The sequence below is a fragment of the Eublepharis macularius genome, chromosome 12 (genome assembly GCF_028583425.1).
Source record: "Eublepharis macularius isolate TG4126 chromosome 12, MPM_Emac_v1.0, whole genome shotgun sequence".
NCBI classification, from domain to species: Eukaryota; Metazoa; Chordata; class Lepidosauria; order Squamata; family Eublepharidae; genus Eublepharis; species Eublepharis macularius.
Window position 1 is genome coordinate 69255546 of NC_072801.1, and position 26049 is coordinate 69281594.

At 44.4% G+C, this 26049-nt stretch overlaps 1 pseudogene; it reads right to left on the reverse strand.

The window, feature by feature from the left end:
- Positions 1 to 2132: 2132 nt before the first annotated feature.
- The window catches only part of LOC129339686 (vomeronasal type-2 receptor 26-like), a 29541-nt pseudogene continuing 5624 nt past the window's right edge, over positions 2133 to 26049 (reverse strand).

Sequence of the window (26049 nt, forward strand, 5' to 3'; positions counted from 1 at the left end):
CGGGTAGGGTTCTGCCTCCTGTGATAGCCATTTTGGATGATGTTCACCATACCCTCCTAAAATTCAGGATCAAAAAGACTGGGAAAGCCTCCTTTAGAATATCTATGAAAAGATTGTTAAAAAAACTGCCCTGCATTTTGTGTATATCTCCATATGTACTCCCATGCCTCCATTGTGTTTTCTTTATTACAATTTACTGCCCATTTTACCATTTGAATTTTAACTGTTTCATCCTCTTTATACCATTCTAGTAAAACTTAGAACAGGCCATTATCTCCTCTGCAACAATTAAATTTAAAAAAAAAATCACTCACCTTTTTAATAGGTCCCCCATGCTTCCCAGAGGCCACCAGAAAAATTATGACCTCATTCTTTTGAAAAAGATAAAGCCCCACCAATTTGATCTTTCATTCTTTGCACTGTACAGTTTTGTCCCTGAATCATCAGAGTAAGTAAACCATTCAAGCCAAGTTGCACCAGGCAAGAGCCTCAATGGCCAGATGTGATGGAATGGGCTTTTAAATGAAAGGTTTACTAAGTACAGCACAAAGAGAGTGGAAGGGAAACCATTAAAACAACTGCCTAAAGGAAGGATGATTGACATGCTGCTCACCCCTTTCTATGATTGGTCAGTGAGACGGTAGCACATTGGATCTGACTGTATTGTTAGAAGAGATATGAACCTTGGAATCCGACCAGGGAAGATCAGACTGAGATTCCTCTGTGTTAGGAAAAGAGGGGAAAAGTTGGCCCTAATTGGGGCATCTTAAGGTTGATGAAAAGGTTTTAGTTGATGATCTAAAACCTGCAATAATTTTACTCAGAGAAGATAGAGCTGGGAGGATGTGATTGGCAGATGAAGTAGTTAGTAAGGAGACTCCCCTTCAGCAAAGAGAACAGGAGAAGAATAATTCTGGCCCAGTATCTGGGAAGTGGGTTCTATCTCTGAGGAGGACCCTGGGTCTGGTGTAAAGGTGAAAAAGTGCTGCATGGAAGTCAGAACACCTATGCTGTAAAGTGAAAACTCTGAAGAAACCTTGTTAAAGTAACCTAAGACTAAAACAACCAACATTTAAGATCTGTGACTACTAAAACTTTTAAGATCTGTGACTACTAAAACCAAGCTTTAAGATTATTGTGACTAATGCTTGTGAAGTATTCTGTTTTCCAATTAAAGCATACCTCCATTTTTCTTTCCCTGAATGTTTAGTAAACATGAGGGTCCCTTTTGCACTTTACTCAACCTCTAGTGCCTTTTCATTTGAAGAAGATTTGGACTCTTGCTTCTCTCATTCTAAATAATTGGACTGGGATATAGGACAAAATAGGTTTTTAAATGTGGGACAAAAATACTTTTGAATTACACCTAGAGACTCACTACCAGAGGCTGACCAGCTACAGGAAGCAATCTGACCATTTTGGAGGGATAATCTGCTTCCAGTGGGGGACACAGTAGGGCTTACATTGTAGCAGACATCAACCATAGGCTGCAATTTTTTTAAAATAAGATTTTATTTAAAGAGATAAGATATTAAAATCAGAAGTATAATAAAAGATTATACAGATACTAGATGAGAAATTTTGTTGAGACTTATGCAATCCTTAATAAATAATACATTGAATAGTTTTGAGAGTTAAAGAAGGAGTACATTTAAATGTATATTGACCTAGTAAATAAAAAACATTCATATCATACCTAAGGATAGATGCATCATCATGATTCTCCTTCCCTCTCCTTCCCTCTTCTTGGTTAGTTTTAGTTATGCAAACTTCTATATCAGTTAATTTCTGCCTAAGTAATCAAAAAGGCCCATTTTTTCCCCAAATTCGGCTATCGGTCTATTAGATAAATAGGCAGCCAGTTTAGCCATTGATGCTTATTCATAAATCTTATGTCTTCACTCTTAACACATCAGAACAGGTACCTGTTTTCCATTTTGTTGCAAATAAAACTCTTGCTGCCGGCACCATGTAATGAAAAAAAATCTCCCCGTTCTTTTCTAACATTAACTGTTAGGATATTAAATTAAGAGACTACTTTTAAGATTTAATTCAAATTTAAGAATAAATAGCATGCATATAGATGAACAATTCTGTGCATATGAATCTCTCTTGCTGATTTAAGATGAAATTTAACTTGAGTTGATTCTGTAATTCTTCCTGCTTATTAGCTGCTCCCTCTTGTTCAGTTCGGGTCTCAACATAATAATGTAGCATTTAGGGGAAAAAATACATCCCAGTAACCCTCCACTGGAGGCTAAAATTGAAAAGACCTCCACGGCCACCATGTCTTTCCCCTTGGTGCTCAGGTAAGTTGGAATAAAAGATAACCAGACACTGCAAAACAACAGCATGCTGAAGGTGATGAACTTGACTTCATTGAAACTGTCAGGTAACTTCCGAGCTAGGAAAGCCACAACGAAGCTGACAGTGGCCAGAAAGCCCATGTAGCCCAAGACAGAGTAAAACATTTCAACAGATCCTTCATTACATTTCAGAATAATTTCTTCAGTCCTGGAGTGCATGTCCAAATCTGGGAAGGGAGGAGAGGTTGCCAACCACACAGCACAAATAGAGGTTTGAATAAATGAGCAAGAAAGCACAATGGAGGCAGCCAGTGGTTTCCCCACCCAGTTTCTCATCCTGGACCCTGGATGGGTGGCCATGAAAGCTAAAACCACTATGATGGTTTTGGCCAAGACGCAAGAAACAGCCACTGAGAAGAGGACGCCAAAAACGGTTTGCCGAAGAAGACACGTCACTTTGTTGGGTTGGCCAATGAATAAGCAAGCGGCAAGGAAGGAAAGCAGGAGAGAAACTAGGAGAGTGTAGGTGAGTTTCTGGTTGTTGGCTTTAACTATTGGAGTATCCCTGTGCTTAATGAAGATTCCAAGTACTAAAGCTGTGATGAAAGAGAAAAGAATAGCCATCATGGTCAGTTATCCCCAAGGGTTCATTGTAGGACAAGAATTTTATATATTTGGGAATGCATAAATCTCGGTCCTTGTTTGAATAACGATCTTCTGGACATTGTAAACAGTCATCCATGTCTGAAAAGGAAAATGTGTTTTTTCAGTACCTGGCAACTCTAAGTTCAGTTCATTGAAGAAATTCTACTTTAATATTATAAATTTCCAAATGAGGGCTTTCTTGCTTGAAATGTGACAGAAAAACATGTTGGGATTATGTTTGCATCAACATAGTCACCTGTTCCAGGAGGGAGGATCTCCAGGAATCATGATTTTTTTGGCTTTTTTTTTTTGCATTAGAAATATTACTTTCATGTCTTCTGCTATACCCATATAGGATACACATAAAGTACATAGAATAAACTCTCTCTGGTACATTTCTTACCCCTCTGGTTGGAAATCTTCCCTTCTGGACATGGAAGGCAATCATAGCAGCAAAAAGGTTTTCCTTCCTTCTTCATTCTACTATAACCGGAAAGACAAGCATTATTGCACAGAGAAAGGGGTTGTGTCTGTAAATAAATGGAACAGGACAATCTTTTAATATTTAGAATTCATATTAGAGGCATTTGTATGACCGTAGTCTTTATGCAGATGGGGAAGATAGCATGGTATATGCTGATATTATTGGACCTGGGAAGCTAAGCAGGATCAACCCTGGTCAGTACTTGGACGGTTTACCGAGGAAGACTTGGGTTGATCTGCAGAGGAAGGCTGTGGGAAATGAACTCTGCTGCTCACTTGCTGTATATAGACTTGATAGGCTCGCTATGAGCTCATTGCCAGTTGAAGGTACTCATATATATAGTCTTTATAAAGTATAAACTGGGTTGATATTGGCAGTGCTTTTATTGAAGACCAAGAATGCAGGAGTTGTTTAGACTACATCTGGAGTTTTTGACTTTATGGTAATATGGGCACTTCCTCAAAGGTAGGTTATGTTGGAAGACATTAAAAGGAAATTTGTCACATTTCTCTACCCTTTGATGAAATTGATTAGCTTTTCATGGTCAGACTTTTCCTTTCTTTGTTAATTGTTTGCTACTGTTATTTAGTTTTTCTGCTGTGTACTTTGCCTTTTGTCATTGCTAAACTGTGCAATAGAAAAAATTGTGTTGATGGCTTTTATTCAAAGCTTATGCAGAATTACTCAGGAGTTCTACTGTGTAATTAGTGTATTTTACAATACAGCCTTAGACATCAAAAATACTGTAAGAGCATGGAGTTTCAAAACTGCCAGGGAGAAATTTCCATTTGGAAGTCATGGGCTGTATGGACATCACACAGACAAAAAAAAAGATAATCAGAATGCAGAAATCCTTCAAATTCCAAGAAATTAACCACATGTGAATGCTTGAACATAACCTGGCATACTTTGGTATAACCACGGATCCTACCTTATTAAACCTGCTCGGCCACACAATGACATCCTCGTCAATGGTGAACATCCTCTCTGGAGGAGCCTTCAGGTCTACCTTTCCCACTTTGATTCTAAGGAATGACAGGTTGTCAGATGTGATCCAGTTGATAATATCAAACCCAGTCAGTAGTTGACCCTTTGGGTCGAATGCAATCTCTTCCCCACAACTGTTGTTGAAGGAGACCTGTCTGAGAAAGTGCTGCAGCTAAATAGGGGGAAAAGGGAATTCTAAGGATTTTCAAGAAAAGATACAGACAGGCATGGTTGAGAATAATGCTTCACACTTGTGCCTTGTGGCCAATGTAGCCCCTCTTGCAGGCATCCAATATCAGTAGCTAAGACCACCATCACGCTGGGCCTTATGCTGTATTCTTGCAGTTGTTGTGACTGATTAGGTTTCAATGAGATAAAATTAGATCTCAGGGTGCCGTTTTGTTCGTACAATGAATCTGAGAGCATGAAGGCAACTAAAACACACAAAATATATAGAAAAATATATGGAGCTCCATTAAAATGGGTAAAAACAACAGCTGACTGTACCTAATGGTTTTCAACGACTTACCTGAGACAGTCAGGAATGCTCCCTCCATTTACATCATTGCACTGAATGTGCAAAAAGAGAATGATAAGGATTTTCAAGAATAGATGCATATGGGCATTCATTGTGGTCATTGTGGCTGATTAGGTTTCAACAAGATCTCAGGGTGCCGTTTTGTTCATACGAGTCTGAGGGCCAAGCTACACATGACGAATGACACTTGAACGCCAAGTGGATTGAGTGGAGGGCAAGTGAACAGGGAGAAATACACTTGCTGTTCAAGTGTCATCCGTCATGTGTAGCTTGGCCCTCAGAGCATGAAGGCAACTAAAACACACAGAATATATAGGAAAATATGTGGAACACCTTTAAAATGGATAAAAACAACACCTGACTATACCCAGTCATCTCCCTTTTTGTGGAATGGCTTGCCTTTAGAAGTCAAGAATGCCCTCCTCCATTTACATCTTTCCACAGAATATGCAGAGATAAATGCTCCGGAGTGAATTTTTATGAAGGAAATGGGGGCTGTAATATAACTGAATAGTTCAAAAGGGTGCTTTGTAAATGGCATAGGACTGTAGTCCATTTCACTTATTATTGTATGTATTTGGTGTAGTGGTTAAGAGCGCGAGACTCTAATCTAGAGAAACGGGTTTGATCTCCCACTCCTCCACTTGAAACCAGCTGATGTTCTGTTATACCATGTCTTAATAAATTTTTTTGTCTGCATTGTCTTTGGATTTTGTAATGATCATTGTTATTGTTAATAAGAAAAATCCATAGTTGTCTGGAATGACCAGAATAACCAAATCCACAATGGATTCTGGGCTTTGAAGTGAAAATCATGTACCAAAGTCTTGTTAGAAAGAATGTTTTTTGTACTGACTGTGGCCTTCTAAGCCAGTTACCTGATACAGCTCTTGATCTATGAGCGGCTGTCTGCCTCTCCCCCTCGTTGCTCTGTGGTTAAATGTAAAGAAAGGCATGGTTTGCAAAGCATGTGCCACGGCATAGACAGCATTGTAGACACTGTAGCTGTGGGCAGTCATGCTCATTTCAAACACAGACACAGGAAGAGCCTCCAGCTTCTCTTCGCCAGTGCAGGCTCCCTCAACCATCTCGTCCCCCTCTGAGTCAGAGAATAAACAATTAAACGCATGTTGCCAGAAGTCCCTGATGAAGCCATCTTCTTTATGTGAGACAGGGGTTCTCCTCTGAAGAAATCTTTGGAAACCCTGGGGCTGCTTGGAGTGAATCGCCAAAGACATTGCACCGTGCATGAAATCAAAGTCCCAGGTTCTTTGAAAGGAAATGGATGTGAAATCCATCTCAGCTGTCATAATCCAAATTTTTGTCTTTACAGAGGTCTCTCCAAATTCTGAGTAGTGGATCAACATTCTCAAGACCATTATGGTCTCAAATTCACCATGTAGAACCACTGCATTGGCTGTGCTTCTCATGACAGCAATAATTGTTGTAACTCCTTCAGCCATCAATTTATCGAAGTCATTTGAAAAACGTATTCTGGGGAATATTTCTATAAATTCAACGCAGATACCACTCTGGGAAAACGTGGGGACCACATCCTTTACAAATATTTCTGCATTCTCCTCATTCAGAGAAATAATACCAATCCATGTCCAGCTGAAATATTTCAGTAACTGGAGAATTGACATATATTGAAGGGCCCCATTTGGGAACATGGACTGGAAGCCCATCCCTTCGATATGATTATTAATCATTGAAAGGTAACCATAAATTAGCTATAGAAAAGAAGGGGAAAAAGAAGTGAGAAGAAAAGAGGTTTTTCAAATATAACCACAAAATTGTGTTTGGGAAATTGTAAGTCACAGTTTTTGTTATCATGGGTGGAGAGATTTTTTATTGCTTATACTCTGTTTCAGCATTTCTTCAGCTCTGTACTAAAGATGGGCACGGACCGGGAAAACGGTATGGACCATTGGTTCATGATCCGTCTATTTTTACGGACCACAGACCATAAACATTTGATGGACTGGCCCAGTTCTCAGACCAGTTCAGCGGTCCATGGACAGTCACTTCTGGGGGCCCTGGTTCCACCCCCTTCACACCCAAACTCACAGAAAATCTTCAGCAGCCTTTCCTCCAGCCGGAGGGAGTGGATTTCTTTTGGAAGACAGGAATATCCCTGGACAGGACAGAGGCAATCTTGAGGGACATCAGTGGGAAAGGCATGCCAGGTGGGCGAATACCCGTATGCTCTGGACATGGGTGGTGGTGGGGGCAGCAGAGGAAGTTCCTGGCCATGGACAATAGGTCCGGCCAGATGGCACCTTTCCATGCCCAGTACTTCAAGGGATCAGAGCCAGGGGACTTGGGGGGGGGGGGCTTAACAAGGTACTCTCGCACCATCACTTCCATCAAGTCCTCTGCAAGGGCAATCGTTTCAATTCTGATGCCAGAAACATCACAGTTCAACACTGGGGACCAATAAAGAGGGTGGTCCCTGTTGGGTGGGCTCTCCCAGTCTGCGATGCCGGGCTCATCTGCCACAGCTGCCTCCTCCTCCTCCTCCTCCTGCTCCTCTGGCAACAACCCCTGTTCAATGCCCTCTTCCCTCCGGCCATGTTTGTTCTCCTGAAACCTGCGGACCTCTCTGCGGAGATCCTTCTTCCAGCACTGGAGCTCACATTAGTGCATGGCAATGGCGCCCTTTACACCGGTGGTGGCACATGCATGCCATTCTGAGCACCCACATTTTGCAGACAGGATGCAAGCGGGTAGCCACACCTGCCTGCAACCTCTTCACTCAATTCTTGACACCAGAGAGAAGAGCTTCCCCCTGCTCCAGCTCTTTGGCCACTGCCTGGTCCAGCTTATGGATCAAGGGGATGGCTTGCCCCAGGCTGTACTTGTAGAACCAGAGGAGGTTGGTGGTGTCCTGAAATGGCTTCAGGACATGGACCATTTGGCGCAGGGGTAGCCAGTCCATGGAGCTGATACTGAGCACCCTTCCTGTTGAAGAATGCTCATGGAGGTCATGATGTCCTCCAACATGTGTCTTTGCTCCACCAGACACGCTATCATTGTGTAGGTAGATTTCCAATGGGTGGTCATGTCCTGGAACAGCTCGTGCTCTTAATCTCCCCCTACCCCTGCTTCCTGTGGAGCTGGAGACTTAATGCTGTGGGAAAAGTGGACTCTGGGACAAAAAAAGCTGTCCAACAACTCTCTGTTCTGCAACATTCGCCGGTCCCAGGTTTGCTTGATGGTGCACCCCAGCCCAAGAGCATCCTCCATGACCAGGCGCGGCTTGTACACTAGGCAGATGAGGCCCTCAAGGGATGCTTCATTCAGGGCTGCAAGCATGTTTCTACCTGTGCCCATCACCCAGTAGCCACGGACAGCATCAGCTGGGGACACCCACTCCCTCACTGCACCCTTGATCACACCAGCAATGTTCTTCTCTGTCTGATCTGCATCCGCCATCTGCACCTGGAGCAGAACTGCTATGAAGATCAGCAGCAGGAGTGGGTCCTCCTCCCAGGGCCCTAAATTTCCCACACTGTTCCAGGGGTCCTCTGGTTGCCACCAGTGTGCAATGATGGCAAGGTAGCTGTGATGACATCTGCTCCACAGATTGGCTTTGAAATGCATGGTTCCCCCTCGTACTCTGTCCAATGGTTTCCTGACCATCTCCACCACACAATTGTAGAGGGAGGACAAGACTCGTCAGCCAATGGTCCACTTTGAGGGCATTGTGAACCATGGAGTAAAATGATGCAGCACCTGGTGAAAGCCCACTTCCTCCAACACGGGCAAAGGCAGTCCATCCAGGGCTATCATCTCAGACAGTACAAGAGCACCCACCTCCTGAGCTCTCCTCCTGAATATTTTGCTTTGCACAGACGACCCTGAGGGAACAACCTCCTGAAAGGTATCCTGCCTAGAGGCTCCACTCCCATCCACAGTACCCTTGGTGCAAGTCTTCTTCCTCGGGGTAGATTCTTGATCCTTTCTCTCTTCACCCTGCTCAGAAACCCTCTTACCCCCATCGCCGGATGGTACTTGTTGAGGCAACAGGTGCAGATGATGCCTCTGCATATGTTTGCAGAGGACACTGGATGAAAGGTGATTGAGATCCAATCCCCTACACAAAAGGGTGTTGCAGGCCCTGCAATGCGTCAAACAGGGTCCATTTAGGAGGGTCTCGAAATGCTGCAAAAGCCTGGGACTGAGACAGCAACTGGGAGTTGGTGGGTTGGGAAGAGGATGGAGCCATGACCACTGAGGTGAAGGGTTCAGCCAGGGGGATGGATTGCAGGCAGTGGCAGCTGCAGGAGGTTGGGATGTGGAGGAGCTGGATGTTCCAGGGCCTCCTGAGGCATCCTCCTGACTAGATCCCTTTTCCTAAAAATTGTTTACAAGCTGCTCTTCCTCTGGCCATGCTAAGAGCAGCTGTGTCTCCTCCTCGAGCCACAAAAGCAGAGCCATAGAAAGAGGCTCTTTTTCTGATACCCCCTAGTCCCCAGTATGACTGGTGCTGGGCACCAATGGCAACGAGCAGCCAGGACAATGCTGGCACTTCTTTCCCCCACAACTACCCTTTCTCATTGTTGCAACCTTCATAGTTCTATAAGAATTGCCCTCAGCCGAGGAAATCCAACCAGCTCGGTCCCAGTCAGAGCCTGACAGCAACCTGAGATCTAGATGGAGCAGAGCCCTCCCCCAATGCCACAAATTAGAATTGAAAGGGGAGGGTAAAGGAGACAGAAGAAGAAAGGTCCGTCAGCCAAGGAAACTACAGGCTTGGCCTGACTTCAGCCCTGAAACTGGTCTAGGACAGAGCCCTTAAAAAGTTAGTATGCATATAAAGTAAAGTTATACTGTTCCAAATGTTTATGATGTAACTATTGAAATTGTAACAGTACAATTTGATAACTGTACATTGCCACCCTAGTTGGAATAAAGAGGCAGACACCAAGTTGGATCTAAGGGCCACTTTATTAACTATATACATTAACATTAATACACACAGCGGCAAGAGCCTAAAGCGGTACAGGTCAGGCCACAGGATCCCCATGGACCACCGCCCTGACCTGTCTGGGCGAGCCCCGAAGCCCCAGGTGTGACCCATCCCTTGGATGGTGCAGACCCGGCCATCCAGGCAACGTGGTCACCCCCTTCTCAAGCTCCTAACACCTCAGCCGTATAGCAGTGAGGTAAGGACTCGCAAGCTGGGGTTTCCAAAGGCAGCCTGCCCTGCAACTGGCAGCCATCAAAGCAGTACCAGCCCTTCAGGCAGGCCCCTCTTCCCACTAAAGGGGAAGCGCCAAGGGTGCTCACCGGCCCGCACCCTAACTAACCCAAAACCTGCCAGGACAGACTAACTGGCACCACCCAGCAGCCAAACTCCTCAATCCCACCTACTGGTGCAAGGTAGGCGGAAAAACCCCTCTCCACTTTGCCAATTCAGGAGGGGAGGAAAAAATTCCTACCTGACTCTGACACAGCAGCCGGCTAATCCTGCACAAATACAGGGAGAGGAGGGTGGGCCAAACCACAAGCAGCGACTGCATCTGGGCCGGGCAGAGCTCGCTCTTTGCTCCTGCTCCGCCCTGCCCAGCAACCCAATCCAGGAAGGAGGGTGGGGCTGGTGTTGCCTCACTCCTTCCAGGGAGGCAATGACGGCACCTGGCTGAAAGGCCTCCACCCTGCTGGGTAAGTGCCGTATTGCCACCCTAGTTGGAATAAAGAAGCAGACACCAAGTTGGATCTAAGGGCCACTTTATTAACTATATACATTAACATTAATACACACAGCAGCAAGGGCCTAAAGCGGTACAGGTCAGGCCACGGGATCCCCATGGACCACCGCCCTGACCTGTCTGGGTGAGCCCCGAAGCCCTGGGTGCGACCCATCCCTTGGATGGTGCGGACCCAGCCGGCCAGGCAATGTGGTCACCCCCTTCTCAAGCTCCTAACACCTCAGCCGTATAGCAGTGAGGTAAGGACTCACAAGCTGGGGTTTCCAAAGGCAGCCTGCCCCTGCAACTGGCTGCCGTCAAAGCAGTACCAGCCCTTTAGGCAGGCCCCTCTTCCCACTAAAGGGGAAGCGCCAAGGGTGCTCACCGGCCCACACCCTAACTAACCCAAAACCTGCCAACGCCGAGGCCAAGCCTCTGCTTAGGCCTTGGCGCCCCACCGATAACCTAGGGCCAGCTGTAGCCCTTGCCGCAAGTCATCCAAAAATATTTGGTTGCCCGCCTCCAAAGCCTTCTGAATGGCGCGATTGGCCTTCATCCTCGCTCTCTCGATGGCTTGTTGGCACCCAGCTTCCCTCCAAACCAAACGAGGGATCATTGCTGACCATATAATCAGCACTCCCGGCCATCGCTCAGCAATAAGGCGCAAATCAGCATGCACCTGCGCAGACAAGGCCTTGCTCTGGAGCATCCCCAAGTCATTGCCACCCAAATGAATAACTAGGATATGGGGGGGAGGGTCGCGCCCCATTCCAAACAGCAAAGGTAAGAGTCCCGACCACCTGAGGCCACGGCGACCCTGCCATTCCAACTCTGCCTTCTCGCTCAATCCAAGCTGTGACCCCACTGACGTCCATCTCGCCTGATGGGCCGCCCAAAAAACATAACTGTGCCCGCAGATCAGTATCCGTTGCTTGGCACCGCGCACTCCAGAACCTAAGAAACAATCAATTAACAACATTTGACATGGGAAAGAGGACATACATAGGCACGGTAGGCAGTCGATTTCCACCTGCCCACCCGCTGAATTACCTGCCCAGTATATCCCATGGCTGCAGCGGTGGATGCAGCCCCGATTCTAAATGAGTGGGTACCAAAATTTACTCCCTTCAACCCTAACCTGGTCAAAGCTCGCTTCGTCACTGCCCAAAACTGGTAACGCGTAAGAGGAGCCCCGCTCTGGTGAGAGAAGAGCCAGCCCTCACCGTCTCCTCTCACCTTCCAATACCTGCTCAATGCCCTAACCGGGCATAACTCCACATCAGCACAGGTGCCCAACCGAACAACCGCCCCTTTCCTCTGTTGGTCTGTTTTGGACCAACGAATCACAAGGGTAACGGCTTCCCCTTCAAACTTCAAATCCCCAGCCATCAAAGCGCTATCAGAGGAATCCTTACCTGAATGAGCCACAAGCTCACTGACCCTAAGGGCCCCGAAAAAGGCAGTTAAAGCAGCCGCATGGAAAAGTATCACTTCATACCGCGACGTACAAACCTCTTTCCATGCCACCTTCAGCCCCTAAAGGACTGCCGGGGAAATGGGCTCCCGCGAATCCACACCCTTGAGGCATTCCCTAGCCCAGCCTTCTAACATCTTCCTCACCCGGAAGTTGCCCGTGGCTTCAGGCAACCCCTGGGCTTTGCTAACGAACGCTAGCACTGCCAACTGCCCCCTGATGGATTGCACCGCCAACCCCCTACCCCTTTGCCAGATACAAAATCGGAGCACATGCTCCACCGGTACCGGCCAGCTATCGGCCAAACCCTCGGCCGTCCTAAACTCCCTTAACTGGTCTACCACTCTCTGATAAGCTCTCCGTGTGCTGGGTGCAATGGCTGCTTGAATAGCCTGACATACTTTGGCCTCCCAAGCTGCCATAGGTCTGGCGGCATCCGAGCCGGTTGCCGATTGGCCTCCGAAGCGAGGTTCCAAAAACGCTCCATCTGTAGGCGAGAGAAAGCATCTGCCATACCATTGTCCACCCCAGGAACATGCCTAGCTCTAAATAAAATGTTCCTCCGTAGGCACAACAGGGTAAATTCCCTCACTAACCGCATCACCCTGGGGGACTTGGATGTTAACGAATTAACTACCTGAACTACTGCCTGGTTATCACTCCAAAAATGTACTGTGTGATTAGCCAGCTCCTGCCCCCACAGGTGAACCGCCACCAAAAGTGGGAAGAATTCCAAAAAGGTGAGGTCCCTCACTACTGCAGATGCCCGCCAATCTTGCGGTCACTGCTCCGCACACCAATGTTTACAGAAGTAAACTCCGAAGCCAGTGGATCCCAACGCGTCCGATGTCACCTGAAGTTCCGCCTCGAGCAACAGAACCTCTTGCCAAAGAGAAACCCCATTGAATTTAGCAAGAAAGGCCTCCCACACTGCTAGATCTGCACGCGTACCCCCGGACACCCGTAAGCGATGATGAGGTGCACTCAGACCTGCCATAGCATCACATAGCCGATGCAGGAAAGCCCTACCTGGAGCAACAGCCTTACAGGCAAAATTAAGGTAACCCACGAGCTGCTGTAGCTCCACCAGGGTGACCTTACGCTGAGACCGCATCCTAACCACCCTGGACTTAAGCTCGTCCACCTTATCCTCTGGTAACCTGAAGGACTGCTGGACAGTGTCCAACTCTATCCCTAAGAAAGTCAGCACCTGAGAAGGACCCTCTGTCTTCTCATGCGCTAATGGCACACCTAACTCATCCGCTAAGGCCATGAAAATGGCCATAAGCCGAGCACACTGACCTGACCCTGCCAGCCCAGCAAACAAAAAATCGTCCAAATAATGGGCCGTATCGCGAGAGGCAACCCTACGCCGCACCTCCCATTCAAGGAATGAACTAAAGCGCTCGAAGGCTGCACACGAAATGGAGCAGCCCATTGGCAATGCCCTATCCATGTAAAACTCCCCATTAAAGGCAAAGCCTAGAAGCTCAAAATCATTGGGGTGCACTGGCAAAAGACGAAAGGCCGACTTAATGTCGCATTTCGCCATCTCAGCCCCCACCCCACACCTATGGACCACCCTGACCACCTGGTCAAAAGAAGAATACCAAACCGAGCATAACTGTTCAGGAATTGCGTCGTTCACCGATTCCCCTCTAGGGAATGACAGGTGATGAATCAATCGAAATTCCCCCTGCGCCTTCTTGGGCACAACGCCCAGAGGAGAGACTCTGAAGTTGGGGGTCGGAGGGGCAGAAAATGGTCCCAACACTCAGCCCTCTGCACACTCCTTATCAATTTTCTTTCTAACTATATCCTCCTTTCCCAGAACCGAACGCAAATTATCAGACATAAATGGTGCCCTGGCACCCTGAAACAGAATTCTTAACCCCTCTTTAAACCTTTGAAACAAATAATCCGCATCCCCCTGCTTAGGATAATATTGCAAAAGCAGCCTAAGGACCCTCAACCTTACCGGGCTGGGGCCCTTTGCCAGGGGGGTGCTGACCCCCTGTACCGCCACCTCCTGATTTCTTCCCACCCCACCCCGGCTTGCCCTTGGGACATGAATTGTATGGGTTGGAACCACCACAGGATGGACACTCATGTCGGAATCGGCAAGGCTTCCGCATACAGGAACCCTTGTACACGAACTCCCAACACAGGAGCCAGGGTTGAACCGGCTGACCCGCAGCGATGCGGGAGCTCATGGCCTGCGAAGACCGATGCACTACGTGCCCACTATCTGACCTGTCCACAACATTCGGCTTGGCCGGGGACATAACATGTAGCCACAGTTCCTGGTGAACCCGATCCCATGGAATGTTTGGGTTCATGGCTGCCCGCATATGGAACTCCTCATCGTACTGCATCCATGCAGCACCTGAGAAGCCCGTGTACCCCTTGAATATAATATCCAAGTATTGAAATAGTTGGATCACCCGGCTAGGTTGAGCCCTGGCAATGACCCCCGCATAAATCAAAAAACCGGGCAGCCAATTATTCCACGTCCTATCCACCTTCCTCCACTTGAGCTGCTCCTTGTCTCTCTCATCCATTTCGTCCTTACTCTTTTTCTCTAGCTCTCTAAAGAGCAGAGAAAAAAGGTCCACATACTCCCCTTTCAATATTTTATCTCTGGTCGCCTGGGTCAGGTGATCGCCTAAAGGCAATGCCGTGTCCCCAAATGGAACAGCGTTGAAGGGGACCTGGCCATATTCCAACTCCGGGTGAGGATAAAACCCCCACTGGCTCCCTGCATACCCAGGCCACCCCAAAAACGGGCTGGGGAAGGGGAGAGCAGCTCCACCTCCCCAAGATGCAGCACCAGAAGGTGCCTGCTGTGGTGGTAACCCCACACCAGCTGCCGTCCAAGATGCCTGACTACCCCCGGCTACCTGCCCCCCTAAAGGCGTGTAAGCCCCCTGCAGAAGAGCAGGCACAGGACCTGCCACTGCTTGGCCCCACGGCCCCCAAGGCCAAGGACTAGCTGACTGTGGTGTAGTGTCTTTACATCCACACTCCATGGGTTCTACAGCGACTGCCACAGGGGATGATTCCTCCTGCCACGCCTGCTCCACGTCCCTGGTCATTTCTTGAGGTTCTGTGAGTTCAGTGCCACTCCTGCTGCTGCTTCTGCCAGCTGCTCCTCCAGCTGCCCCCTCTAGAAGAGATAAATACCATAAAATGTCTCTGTTAAACTGCATTTCTGGACGCCCTCCTAACAGGCCTCACCATATCAGCCTCCTGCGGTGGCACCCCTGCAGACCCTTTCACCTGCTCCAAAGCAAGCAGGCGCTTCAGAATATCCTGCTGGTCCGCCCCTTCTTCTTCTTCCGATGAAGACAAGGCCGGATAAGGCCTCTTGGCTGCCTGCCTAGCCGCTGGCTGTTTCCCCTTGGGGGGTCCTTTATCTTTTTTTGTTGGCATGTTGTGCCCTTACCACCCCAACCTAGAGCAGGCAAAATGCAGCAAGCCACAAAATGGCCTCCCACTATAGTGCAACCACAAAATGGCCGCCACTTGCCTAGATGCGGCCCACAAGTCAAGCCCCAAAGAGTGGGGCAAGAACAACCCTGCAAAATCCCTTCTTAACCAATGCCAAGGAGGGAGAAACCGCCCTGAGGGCCTGATGCAGCCTAATTCCGGCTGTAAGCCCCAAAAGGCAGGCCGCACTGGGCCCAACCACTCCAAAATGCCCCTACCACCCAGGTAAAAAGGTGTCTTGGGGGAGGGAATGCCCATGTCACAACGAGGGGGGAACAGGCGGGGGTCCACCCACAGCGCAGCACCCCCCCAGCCGTACCCGCACGCTGCCTGTGCCGATGCACATGGGCCTACGCCACACTGGCCCCTTTTCCCCTCTCTTAAACTGTGCCCAAGCGGCGCTTCCCAAACGGTTAGCAGCGCCACCGCCCAAAGTGCCCTGCCCAGCCAAAAGGCCGCGCCGCTGCCCAGAACGCCCCGCACGCAGCCGGGCAAAAGCCCCGAGCCTCCAGGCGTGCAAAAGCGCCAGCAGAGCCCCCCGTCGCGTGGCCACAAGGGCCCGAAAAAAGGTAACCCCCGCTCTCGCGTGGTAGGCCACTCCGCTGCCCGCAACGGCCTCTCACCAAAGGCTGCGCCGTTGGGTGAAAGTGCCCCCCAGTCATGGCTGCGCTATAAAGCGCTGCGCCGCGCTTCCAGGCAATACTCCCGCTCCCAAAGCTGCCACCACCTTGCCGCCGAATCCGCTGCCGAGACGTTGCCGCCGCCGAGAGACGCTGCAACACGCTGCTTGCCCAGGGTAGACGCGTCTACCCTCTCCAAACAACGAGCAGTGACGGCAGCTGGGACGGGCAGAGCTCGCTCTTCGCTCCTGCTCCACCCCGCCCAACAACCCAATCCAGGAAGGAGGGCGGGGCTGGTGTTGCCTCACTCCTTCCAGGGAGGCAATGACGGCACCCAGCTGAAAGGCCTCCAGCCTGCCGGGTAAGTGCCGTAATGTTGTGCTTTGTATGAGAATGAAGTTTGTCAGTGGAAAAGTTTGAAAAAAATGAAAATATATTTTCCTTCAAAAGAAAAATTCTTACACTAGCTACCATCCCAGAAGCAAATACGAATTAAAAGTGTTTTTTTTTAAAAAAAAAAAAAACAGAACAGCCCTCAGCCGAGGAAGCTTACCTTGCACCCAGAGAGACAGATTGCACCTCAGAGACTGGAATGGAGCACAGCCCTAGACTGGCCCACTGCCCCAAAAGTAATTAAGAACGGAAAGAAAAAAATATTAAACAGAAGACTGGGCCCCCTCAACTGAGGAAACCCTATAACTAAGCTTGCTCCTTAGGCCTTGCTGCAGCACAAGTCCCAGGACGCCCTCTCATGCCACACAATCCAAAAACAACTCTCACAGCAAGTAGTTCCTCAGTTGGTAACTGAGAGCTGGAAGTAAAAGAAAAGCTCCACAGCTCTTTCTTACATACTCAACAATCCCGTAGAGAATAATGGGAGATTTGTGGTTGGCAGCCAGATCTGCCTATCAAGGTTTTCAGGGCTAAGATTGATATATTTTGAGGGTGGCAGAATATCTGCAGGCTGCTCTTATGTTGCCTAAGGAATGGATTGCTCGGAGCTGAGATGTCTGGTTTCACAGACAAACGGACCGACCGTCCAGCTGAAGTTTGTCGTGTCTTTGAAAAATTTTGCATCCCACAACCCACCAGCTCACGAACGCTGAACCGGTATGAACCATGCAAAATTTGGATCCATTTTCCAGACCGTGCCCACCTCTACTCTGTACTGAATTTTTGCCTATGTGATGCCTTTGCAAATTTGCATTTATATACCCTCTGGAACTGTTTATTGAATATCTTTGATACTGCCTATTCTAATCTCACACTATGTAATCCACCTTTTAGTCTCAGTGAAAAAGGTGGACTGTAAATGACATAAATAATAAATAATTTTTCTGTTACATATTGGGGCAGGATAATGAAACAACAGTCAATTATTTTGTTTCCTAAGTCAAAAATATTATTGACAAGGATATGACTTTTAAGATACTTCTTTGTTTTATCCATGAACAACTGAAGGGGGAGAAGAAAAAAATGCTTGTTATACTCCTATGCCTCACATTCATATCTTACCACTGGAATCCTGTAGGAACATAGTATTGTCGTGAAACTGATATCAGAAGTGGGCCCTCTGATGACTGCTGCTGGAATATTCTGGGCATCACACTTGTAATTAGGGATGAAGTTGTCCCGTGTGGAGAGAAGCTCCAATGAAGCGAAGTAGGTCCCCGTTACACTGAAGAGACTGTTATAGATGTTAAAGCCCAAGGTGATATTCAAGTCCATCTGGGGATCTTCATTGATTTCTTCTGTAGCAAATGCCAAGGCCAGTATGTGCTGATAGTTGTGAGTCATTACACTGCAATGAGAGTTCCATCCTTTGTCACAGTAGATTTGCTTAAGGATTTGACATCTGGTAGAAAACTTCCAATAACAGTTGCACATGCATGCATGCACGTGCGCATGCAAACACAAATACAGACACACACATTGTTATGTCTGACTAATAAACTTTATAATGATTTTATGTACTGGACTTTCTCCTTTCTGAGAGCCTGTCTGAACTGTTGGAGAAGGGCAAAACCCATCAGAAAGTGGATACTGGGGTGACTTCCGGTTTGGGATGATGGAGAACTGAAGTTTTCTGGCGAGCTGGGCAAACAAGAGTATCTGTTTTGGCAGGCCAGGTGCTTTGATCACCTGCTGCCACCCCTCTCCAGGTATGGGAGGGTCTGAAACACTACGTGATTTTGAGAGTGTGTGATCTCGGCAGAGGTGGGGGTTCTAAATAAAGGATTTTCCCCACTGCCTTGAGGTACCATCTGAGAAGGATGAGCTAAGATCTCTCCAGAGCTCTTTGGAGTTGAATGCTGACATAAGATCGCCTGAACCCAAGCATCTGTACCGAAATTGAACATCTTTAAATGGAAGGAACCGCACGAACAGCCCAAGTTTAGCAAGAAAAGGTAAAGATTATTCTCACACGCTCCAGACTGAAAGGTGAAAGAAAAAGGATAAGAGAAGCAAAATAAAAAGACAAGGCTGCGTTACGCTAAGCTGTATAATAAAAAAGAAGTAAACAAAGAATCAATAGCGTCATATTTGGAGAAAACCAAACTTCCAGAAATCTCGGAAGCTTGGAGAAATAAGTTGAATAGTGAAGTAACTGACGAGGAAATAAGTAAGGCAATACAATCTGCAAATCTAGGAAAGGCGCCAGGGCCAGATGGACTTACGGCTAAATTCTATAAGACAATGGCTAATGAACTGGCACCATTCCTAAAAGAGGTGATGAATGGGGTTTTAAGGGATCAAAGGATTCCAGAAACTTGGAGTGAAGCGAATATATCATTGATCCCAAAAGAGGGCCAAGACCTGACTAATGTGAAAAATTATAGACCTATATCGCTACTCAACAATGACTATAAAATTTTTGCGAAGATATTGGCGGAGAGATTGAAGGGGTGGCTCTCGGAAGTCATAGAGGAGGAACAAGCAGGCTTTTTGCCAGACAGACAAATAAGAGACAACTTAAGGACAGTGATCAATGCTATTGAATATTATGACAAGCGTTGTGACAAAGAGGTTGGTTTCTTCTTTGTTGACGCTGAAAAAGCGTTTGACAATTTAAACTGGGACTTTATGTTTGCCACTATGGAAAAGCTACAATTGGGAGAAAGATTCATCAGAGCAATTAAGGAAATTTATAGAGACCAGACTGCAGCAATTGTGGTGAATGATGAATTGACCAAGAAATTGACGATAAGTAAAGGAACAAGACAAGGTTGCCCGTTATCTCCATTGTTGTTCATTTTAGTATTGGAGATTCTGATGATACAAATACGTCAAGATGATGAAATTCGTGGAATAAAAATAAAGGACTATTCATACAAGGTCAGAGCATTTGCGGATGACATAATGTTAATTGTAGAGGACCCATTGGAGAACATGCCAAGAGTGATAGATAAGATCAAGGAGTTTGGAGACTTGGCAGGTTTCTTCATTAACAAAAAGAAGTCAAAGATATTATGCAAAAATATGACTAAGCAGAAACAACAATTGTTAATGGAAACAACGGATTGTGAAGTAACAAGTAAAGTGAAATATTTGGGAGTCGAATTAACTGCAAAGAACATAGATCTATTCAAAAACAATTATGAAAAACTATGGACTCAGATAGAGAGAGACTTGATTAAATGGAATAGATTGAATTTGTCATGGTTGGGCAGGATTGCAGCAGTTAAGATGAATGTGTTACCAAGAGTAATGTTTTTGCTACAGACAATACCAATCATCAGAGACTCCAAACAATTTGAAAAATGGCAGAGGAAAATATCAGATTTTGTTTGGGCAGGCAAGAAGCCTCGAGTGAAAGTGAAAGTTTTACAAGATGCAAAGGAAAGAGGCGGAATGCAACTGCCCAATCTGAGACTTTATCATGATGCAATCTGCCTAGTTTGGTTGAAAGAATGGATGACATTAAAGAACAAGAAACTATTAGCCCTAGAGGGATATAAAAAAATATTTGGATGGCACGCATATTTATGGCATGACAAAGTAAAGGTCAACTCGATGTTCCTGCATCACTTTGTTCGGAGAAGTCTATACATAATCTGGAAGAAGTACAGAATTTATCTACAAGAAGGAACCCCTTTGTGGGTGGTTCCATATGAGGTGATAGACCCGAGAGCTGTTGATAATGAACAACAATGTTTAACGTATAAAGAAATAACTAAAACTGAAGCATCCAAACTTAGAATAAAGACACAAGAGGAACTATCACCTAACTACGATTGGTTCCAGTATAGACAGATCAGAGACTTATATAATTCGGACTCTGTAAAGGGAGGTATACGAATAGAGAATTCGGAACTAGAGCAGACCCTTCTTAAAGAAGATAAGAAAAGAATATCCAAGGTATACCAAGTACTGTTGAAGTGGTATACCGAGGATGAGATAGGTAAAACACAAATGGTGAAATGGGCTATAAACTTTAATAAAGAAATAACAATGGAGGCATGGGAATACTTGTGGAAAACTACAATGAAGACAACGACATGTATTAATATCAAAGAGAACATTTATAAAATGATCTATCGTTGGTACATGACACCAAAGAAGATTGCGCTAGGGAATTTGAATACTTCTAATAAATGCTGGAAATGTAAGAAGCATGAGGGCTCCCTCTATCATATGTGGTGGTCGTGTGAGGTAGCCAGGCAGTACTGGGGGGAAATAATAAGAGAAATGAGTGAAATTTTACAATTTCAAATTAATAGGAACCCAGAACTCCTGCTACTGAACTTGGGAATGGAGGGAATTCCAGCCCAACACAGGACGTTGATATTTTATATGACAGCAGCAGCTAGACTTTTGTATGCGCAAAAATGGAAAGTACAAGAAGTGCCAACTATTGAAGATTGGACTTACAAATTGCTGTATATGGCTGAAATGGACAAGATGACAAGAAAATTGAGAGATCTGGACTCAGGGCAGTTCAACACAGACTGGGAGAAGCTGAAACAATACCTGGAGAAGAAATGGGAGGTGGGAGGAAAACTGTGGCAGTTTGAGAACTACTGAAGTATTGAAGTAGAGGGGGGAGACTTTACCGGGGGGAGAAGAGATAAATGTGAATTAATAAGCAGTCAGATTAATAGATTGACAAATATATAGATATATATAGGTTAACAAACAGAACATAGAGAAAATAATCAATTATAAGGACTAAATATAAGGAGCGATTAACTAACAATATTTTCTTTTTTTTCTGACAAGTTTTGTACCAAACTGAATGTCTGAAGATATAGATGGGTCAAATTGATTGACTACGTGAGGAGAGATATATAGAACTATTATAAAAAGATAGAATGAGTAATATATATAGAGAATAAGTCAAATTGTTTGATATAAACGAATGTATGATCTATATGGTTTATGATATATAGAAATACCTGAAATTGAAAAATTGGGATAAATTGTTTATCTAAGATGGAAACAAAGGCTTACAGTTTGGGCATATAATGTTAAAAATAGTTAAGGATGTACTGCTTAGAATAATGGAGAATATATATTTGTTTTAGATAGAGGAAGCTAATAAAAGTAAGGGAAAGGGGACAAAGGGTTGGAAAGCTGCTGGAAGTCAACAAAAAGGGGGGGAAAGGGAGGGGGTTAGAGATGAAAAAATTGGGGAAAATTGAATGTAAATGTGGAAATAACGGATTCTAACCCAATAAAAATTTTTCAAAAAAAAAAAAAAAAGACAAGGCTGCTAGCTGAGTAAAGGACTAAGGCAATCTTGAGAAATTTGGTGAATTTGAATGAAGAAAATAGCATTAAAAGGGGAAAATAAGTTTTGTTTATACACACCTGTGGCTTTGCAAGAGATAATAGCGGTGGGAAAGGGGAGGAAGAACTGGCTGGAACATTGCAAGAATATTGTGAGAATAAAAAGGACATTGAGAATAGACAACCTTCCTGCCTAGAGAGGAAATAAGTGGAAGAGGAAGCAGAGAAGGAGAGCTGAAAGGACCATGGAAGCAAAACAAAGGAACCATCGAGAACCATTGAGAGGAAGAACCTTCGAGAGGAGCCGAGACTAGAACGTCAGCAGGAAGCGGAAGTCAGCCATTTTAAGAAGGGAAGGAAGAACAAACTGGGCAAAATACCATAGAGAAATTGCGCCTGACATTTTGGTAAGGTCTAAAATATTAATTTGAGATGAAAAGTAAATTTTTAAAGTAAGACCTGGAAACTAAGGGAAGCAGACGTGAACATTAAAAACGGAGCTCAGAAAGAGAGCAGATACTTGGGGTGGTGCGAAAGCTAGCCCAGGCACGATGAAGAAAGGTGAGAAAGAATTGCAAGCGGCTATGGAGGTGCTGGGAAAAAAAGTGATAGATGGTAACAAGGAGTTGTCTCAATCAATACAACGAATAGAGGAGAGCTTGTTAAAAATTTTTAAAAGACCTAATAAAAGCAGAGGTCTCAGAATTGGCTAAGAGTATAGGAGATGTTAAAACAGAGCTTTAAACGACAAAACAAATGGTGATGGAGGTGGAACAGACAACCTCTGGTTTAAAAACAGAAAATCAAGCATTAAAGGAGCGGATGGCAGTGATGGAATGCAGAATTATGGAAAAGCAATTAAGATTTCGAGGAGTGCTGGAGTCCTTGACTCAAAATACACAGGAGCAAATGATTGAAATACTATCAGATTACTTGGAAAAACAGCCAGAAGAGATTCAAGGCAATATGGATTTGGCCTATAGAATAAATTCCAGCTATGCACAGCAGAAGAATTTACCCAGAGATATAATTGTACAATTTACAACCAAAAGAATGAAGAAATTTTGAGAAGACATTTTCAAAACCCACTGGAATTGGAAGGGTCAGAATCATGAAGGAGTTACCAAAGAAAATTTTGCGAAAGCGCAAAAAATACCTAGAGCTAACTGGGAAATTGAGAGAAAAAAAACATCAGGTATAGGTGGGAAATACCTGAAGGCTTGAGTTTTATGTTTAATTCTACAAGAGTGACCATTAAGTCAAAGCATGAGATGACGGTGTTTTTGGTGGATAACGAAAAAGACTTTCCAGGAGCGCTTAAAAAGTAGGAATATGGAGTAAAAATTAATATCTTGGAATGTTAATGGTTTGAATTCACCCCAAAAACGCAAAATGATTTTTCATTGGGTTAAGAAGCAAATTGTAATATAATATGTTTACAAAAAACCCACATTAAAGAGCAAGATTGTAAGTATTTAAAAATGGACAATTAGGACAAGAGTTCTGGGCATCTGCTAAACAGAAGAAAAGAGGGATTGTGATTTATATAAAACGGGAATTGGACCCTAAATTAATTTTTAAGGATAATGAGGGATAATCTGGCAGTAGAGACTACTGTGAATTTCAAGAAGACCCTGGTCTTAGGTATATATGCACCAAATGGAGCCAAAGAAGATTTTTATAAGGAACGAAATCAGAAAATGGATCAGTATTCGTATAAGCAAATTATAATGACTGGGGACTTTAATGGGGTGGTTAATTTGCAGTTAGACAGGAAATCCAAACTACAGTACAAAAAGGCTGGGAAGTTACCAAAATCTTTTTTTGAATTGGTTGGACAGGAAATCCTAGAAGATACTTGGAGAAAGTGGAATCCTAAAATAAAAGACTTTACATTTTATTTGACAAGACACCAGTCGTTTTCAAGAATTGATATGATTTGGGCAACAAAGGACTTAAATTTGCTTACCAAAAAAAATAGAAATAATGCCAGGGGTGAGTTCGGATCATAACCCAATGATGTGGGCAATTATGACAGGAGTTAGGAAATTCAGATGGAGATTAAATGAAGATCTTTTACAGAGTCAAGAGAATATTGAAACAGTTCAAAAAGAGACAAAAGACTTTTTTCAACTGAATGCTGGTCAGGAAGTCCCAACACATACGGTGTGGGATGCTTATAAAGCTGTGATGAGAGGGATCTTGATTACATTGAACAACAGGGAAAAGCAAAGCAAAGCAAAGCAACTTCAGGAGATACAAGAGAAAATTTCTAAAAAAGAGAAAGATTTACAGAAAAGATTGGGGAAGAAATCAATAATTCAGGAAATAAAGATATTAGAAGAACAATTAAGAGCTTTTGCAAACAAAGAGTTAGAATGGCACTTAAAATCTCTGCAGCAAAAATCCTTTGAGGGGGCCAACAAGCCAGGGAAATATCTAGCCTGACAGTTGAAAAAGAAAAGGGAAAAAAGAGTTATAGGGAAGATAATAGAAGAAGGAACAGAAATAATGGACCATCAAAGGATAAAAAGAGCTTTTTATAAATATTATGCTAAATTATTCCAAAAGAAAACAGCAGACCTAGACAAAATAGAAGCATAATTGGAAAGAGCCAAATTACCAAAGATTTCAAGGACAATGAGAGAGATTTTGAATGTTCCAGTAACAGAAGGAGAAATTTTAGATGCTATAGAATCAACTAAAATAGGGAACGCACCTGGTCCGGCCAGAATTTCAGCAAAATTTTATAAAGTAATGAAAAAAACCTTGGTGCAGCCTCTACAAAAGTTGATGAATGAAATTATCAAGAAGAAAAATCTCCCGAAGACTTGGAGTGAAGCAAATATTTCACTGATTCCAAAGAAGTCACAAGATTTATTAAATGTTAATAGTTACAGGCCAATATCCTTATTGAACAATGATTATAAAATTTTTGCAAGGATAATAGCGGAAAGGCTGAAGAGATTTTTAATGGAATTTGTGGAGGAGGAGCAGGCCGGATTTTTACCGAATAGACAAATTAGGGATAATCTGAGAGTTGTGTTGGACACCATTGAATATTATGATAAGCCTCCAGAAAAAGAAGTAGGCCTGTTTTTGCTGATGCTGAGAAAGCCTTTGACAATTTAAATTGGGATTTTATGTTTGTGATGATGGAAAAGATGGATTTGGGGCAAGATTTTATTAATGCAGTGAAAGCTATATATTTTGAACAAAATGCGTCATTAGTGGAAATAGTGACTTAACAGAAAAATTTGAGGTAAGAAAAGGTACAAGACAAGGATGTCCACTTTCACCGTTATTGTTTGTTATGGTGTTGGAAATACTTTTGAGACAAATAAGAGATGATGACAATATTAAGGATATAAAACTCAAAGGGTTTTCTTATAAGTTCAGAGTGTTCGCAGACGATGAAATGTTTAAAGTAGAGGATCCAATCCAGACATTACCAATATTGTTAGATAAAGTTAAAGAGTTTGGAGATCTGGCAGGATTTACTATTAATAGATCAAAGTTGAAACTGCTCTGCAAAAAGATGACAAAAAAGAAACAAGGACAATTAATGAATGTTTCAAAGTGTGAAGTGGTTCAGAAAATGAAATACCTGGGGATAGAAGTATCAGCTAAGAATATAGATTTATTTAAAAATAATTATGAAAAACTGTGGTCACAGATAGAGAGAGACCTGTTGAGATGGAACAAATTGAATCTGTCACTGTTGGGATGTATCTCAGATGTTAAAATGAATGTATTACCGAGAATGATGTTTCTGTTACAAACGATTCCCATTGTTAAGGAAATGAAGCATTTTGATAAACGGTAAAGAAGGATTTCAGATTTTATTTGGGCTGGGAGAAAACCGAGAATTAAGATGAAGGTACTGTGTGACGCAAAAGAAAGGGGAGGCTTGCAATGACCAAATTTGAGACTGTATTATGAAGCAGTTTATTTGGTCTGGCTGAAAGAATGGGTCAAATTATCTAATCTTACATTATTAGCTTTGGAAGGGTTTAACAACCTGTTTGGTTGGCATGCGTATTTATGGTATGAGAAATATAAAATGGACGGTATGTTTCA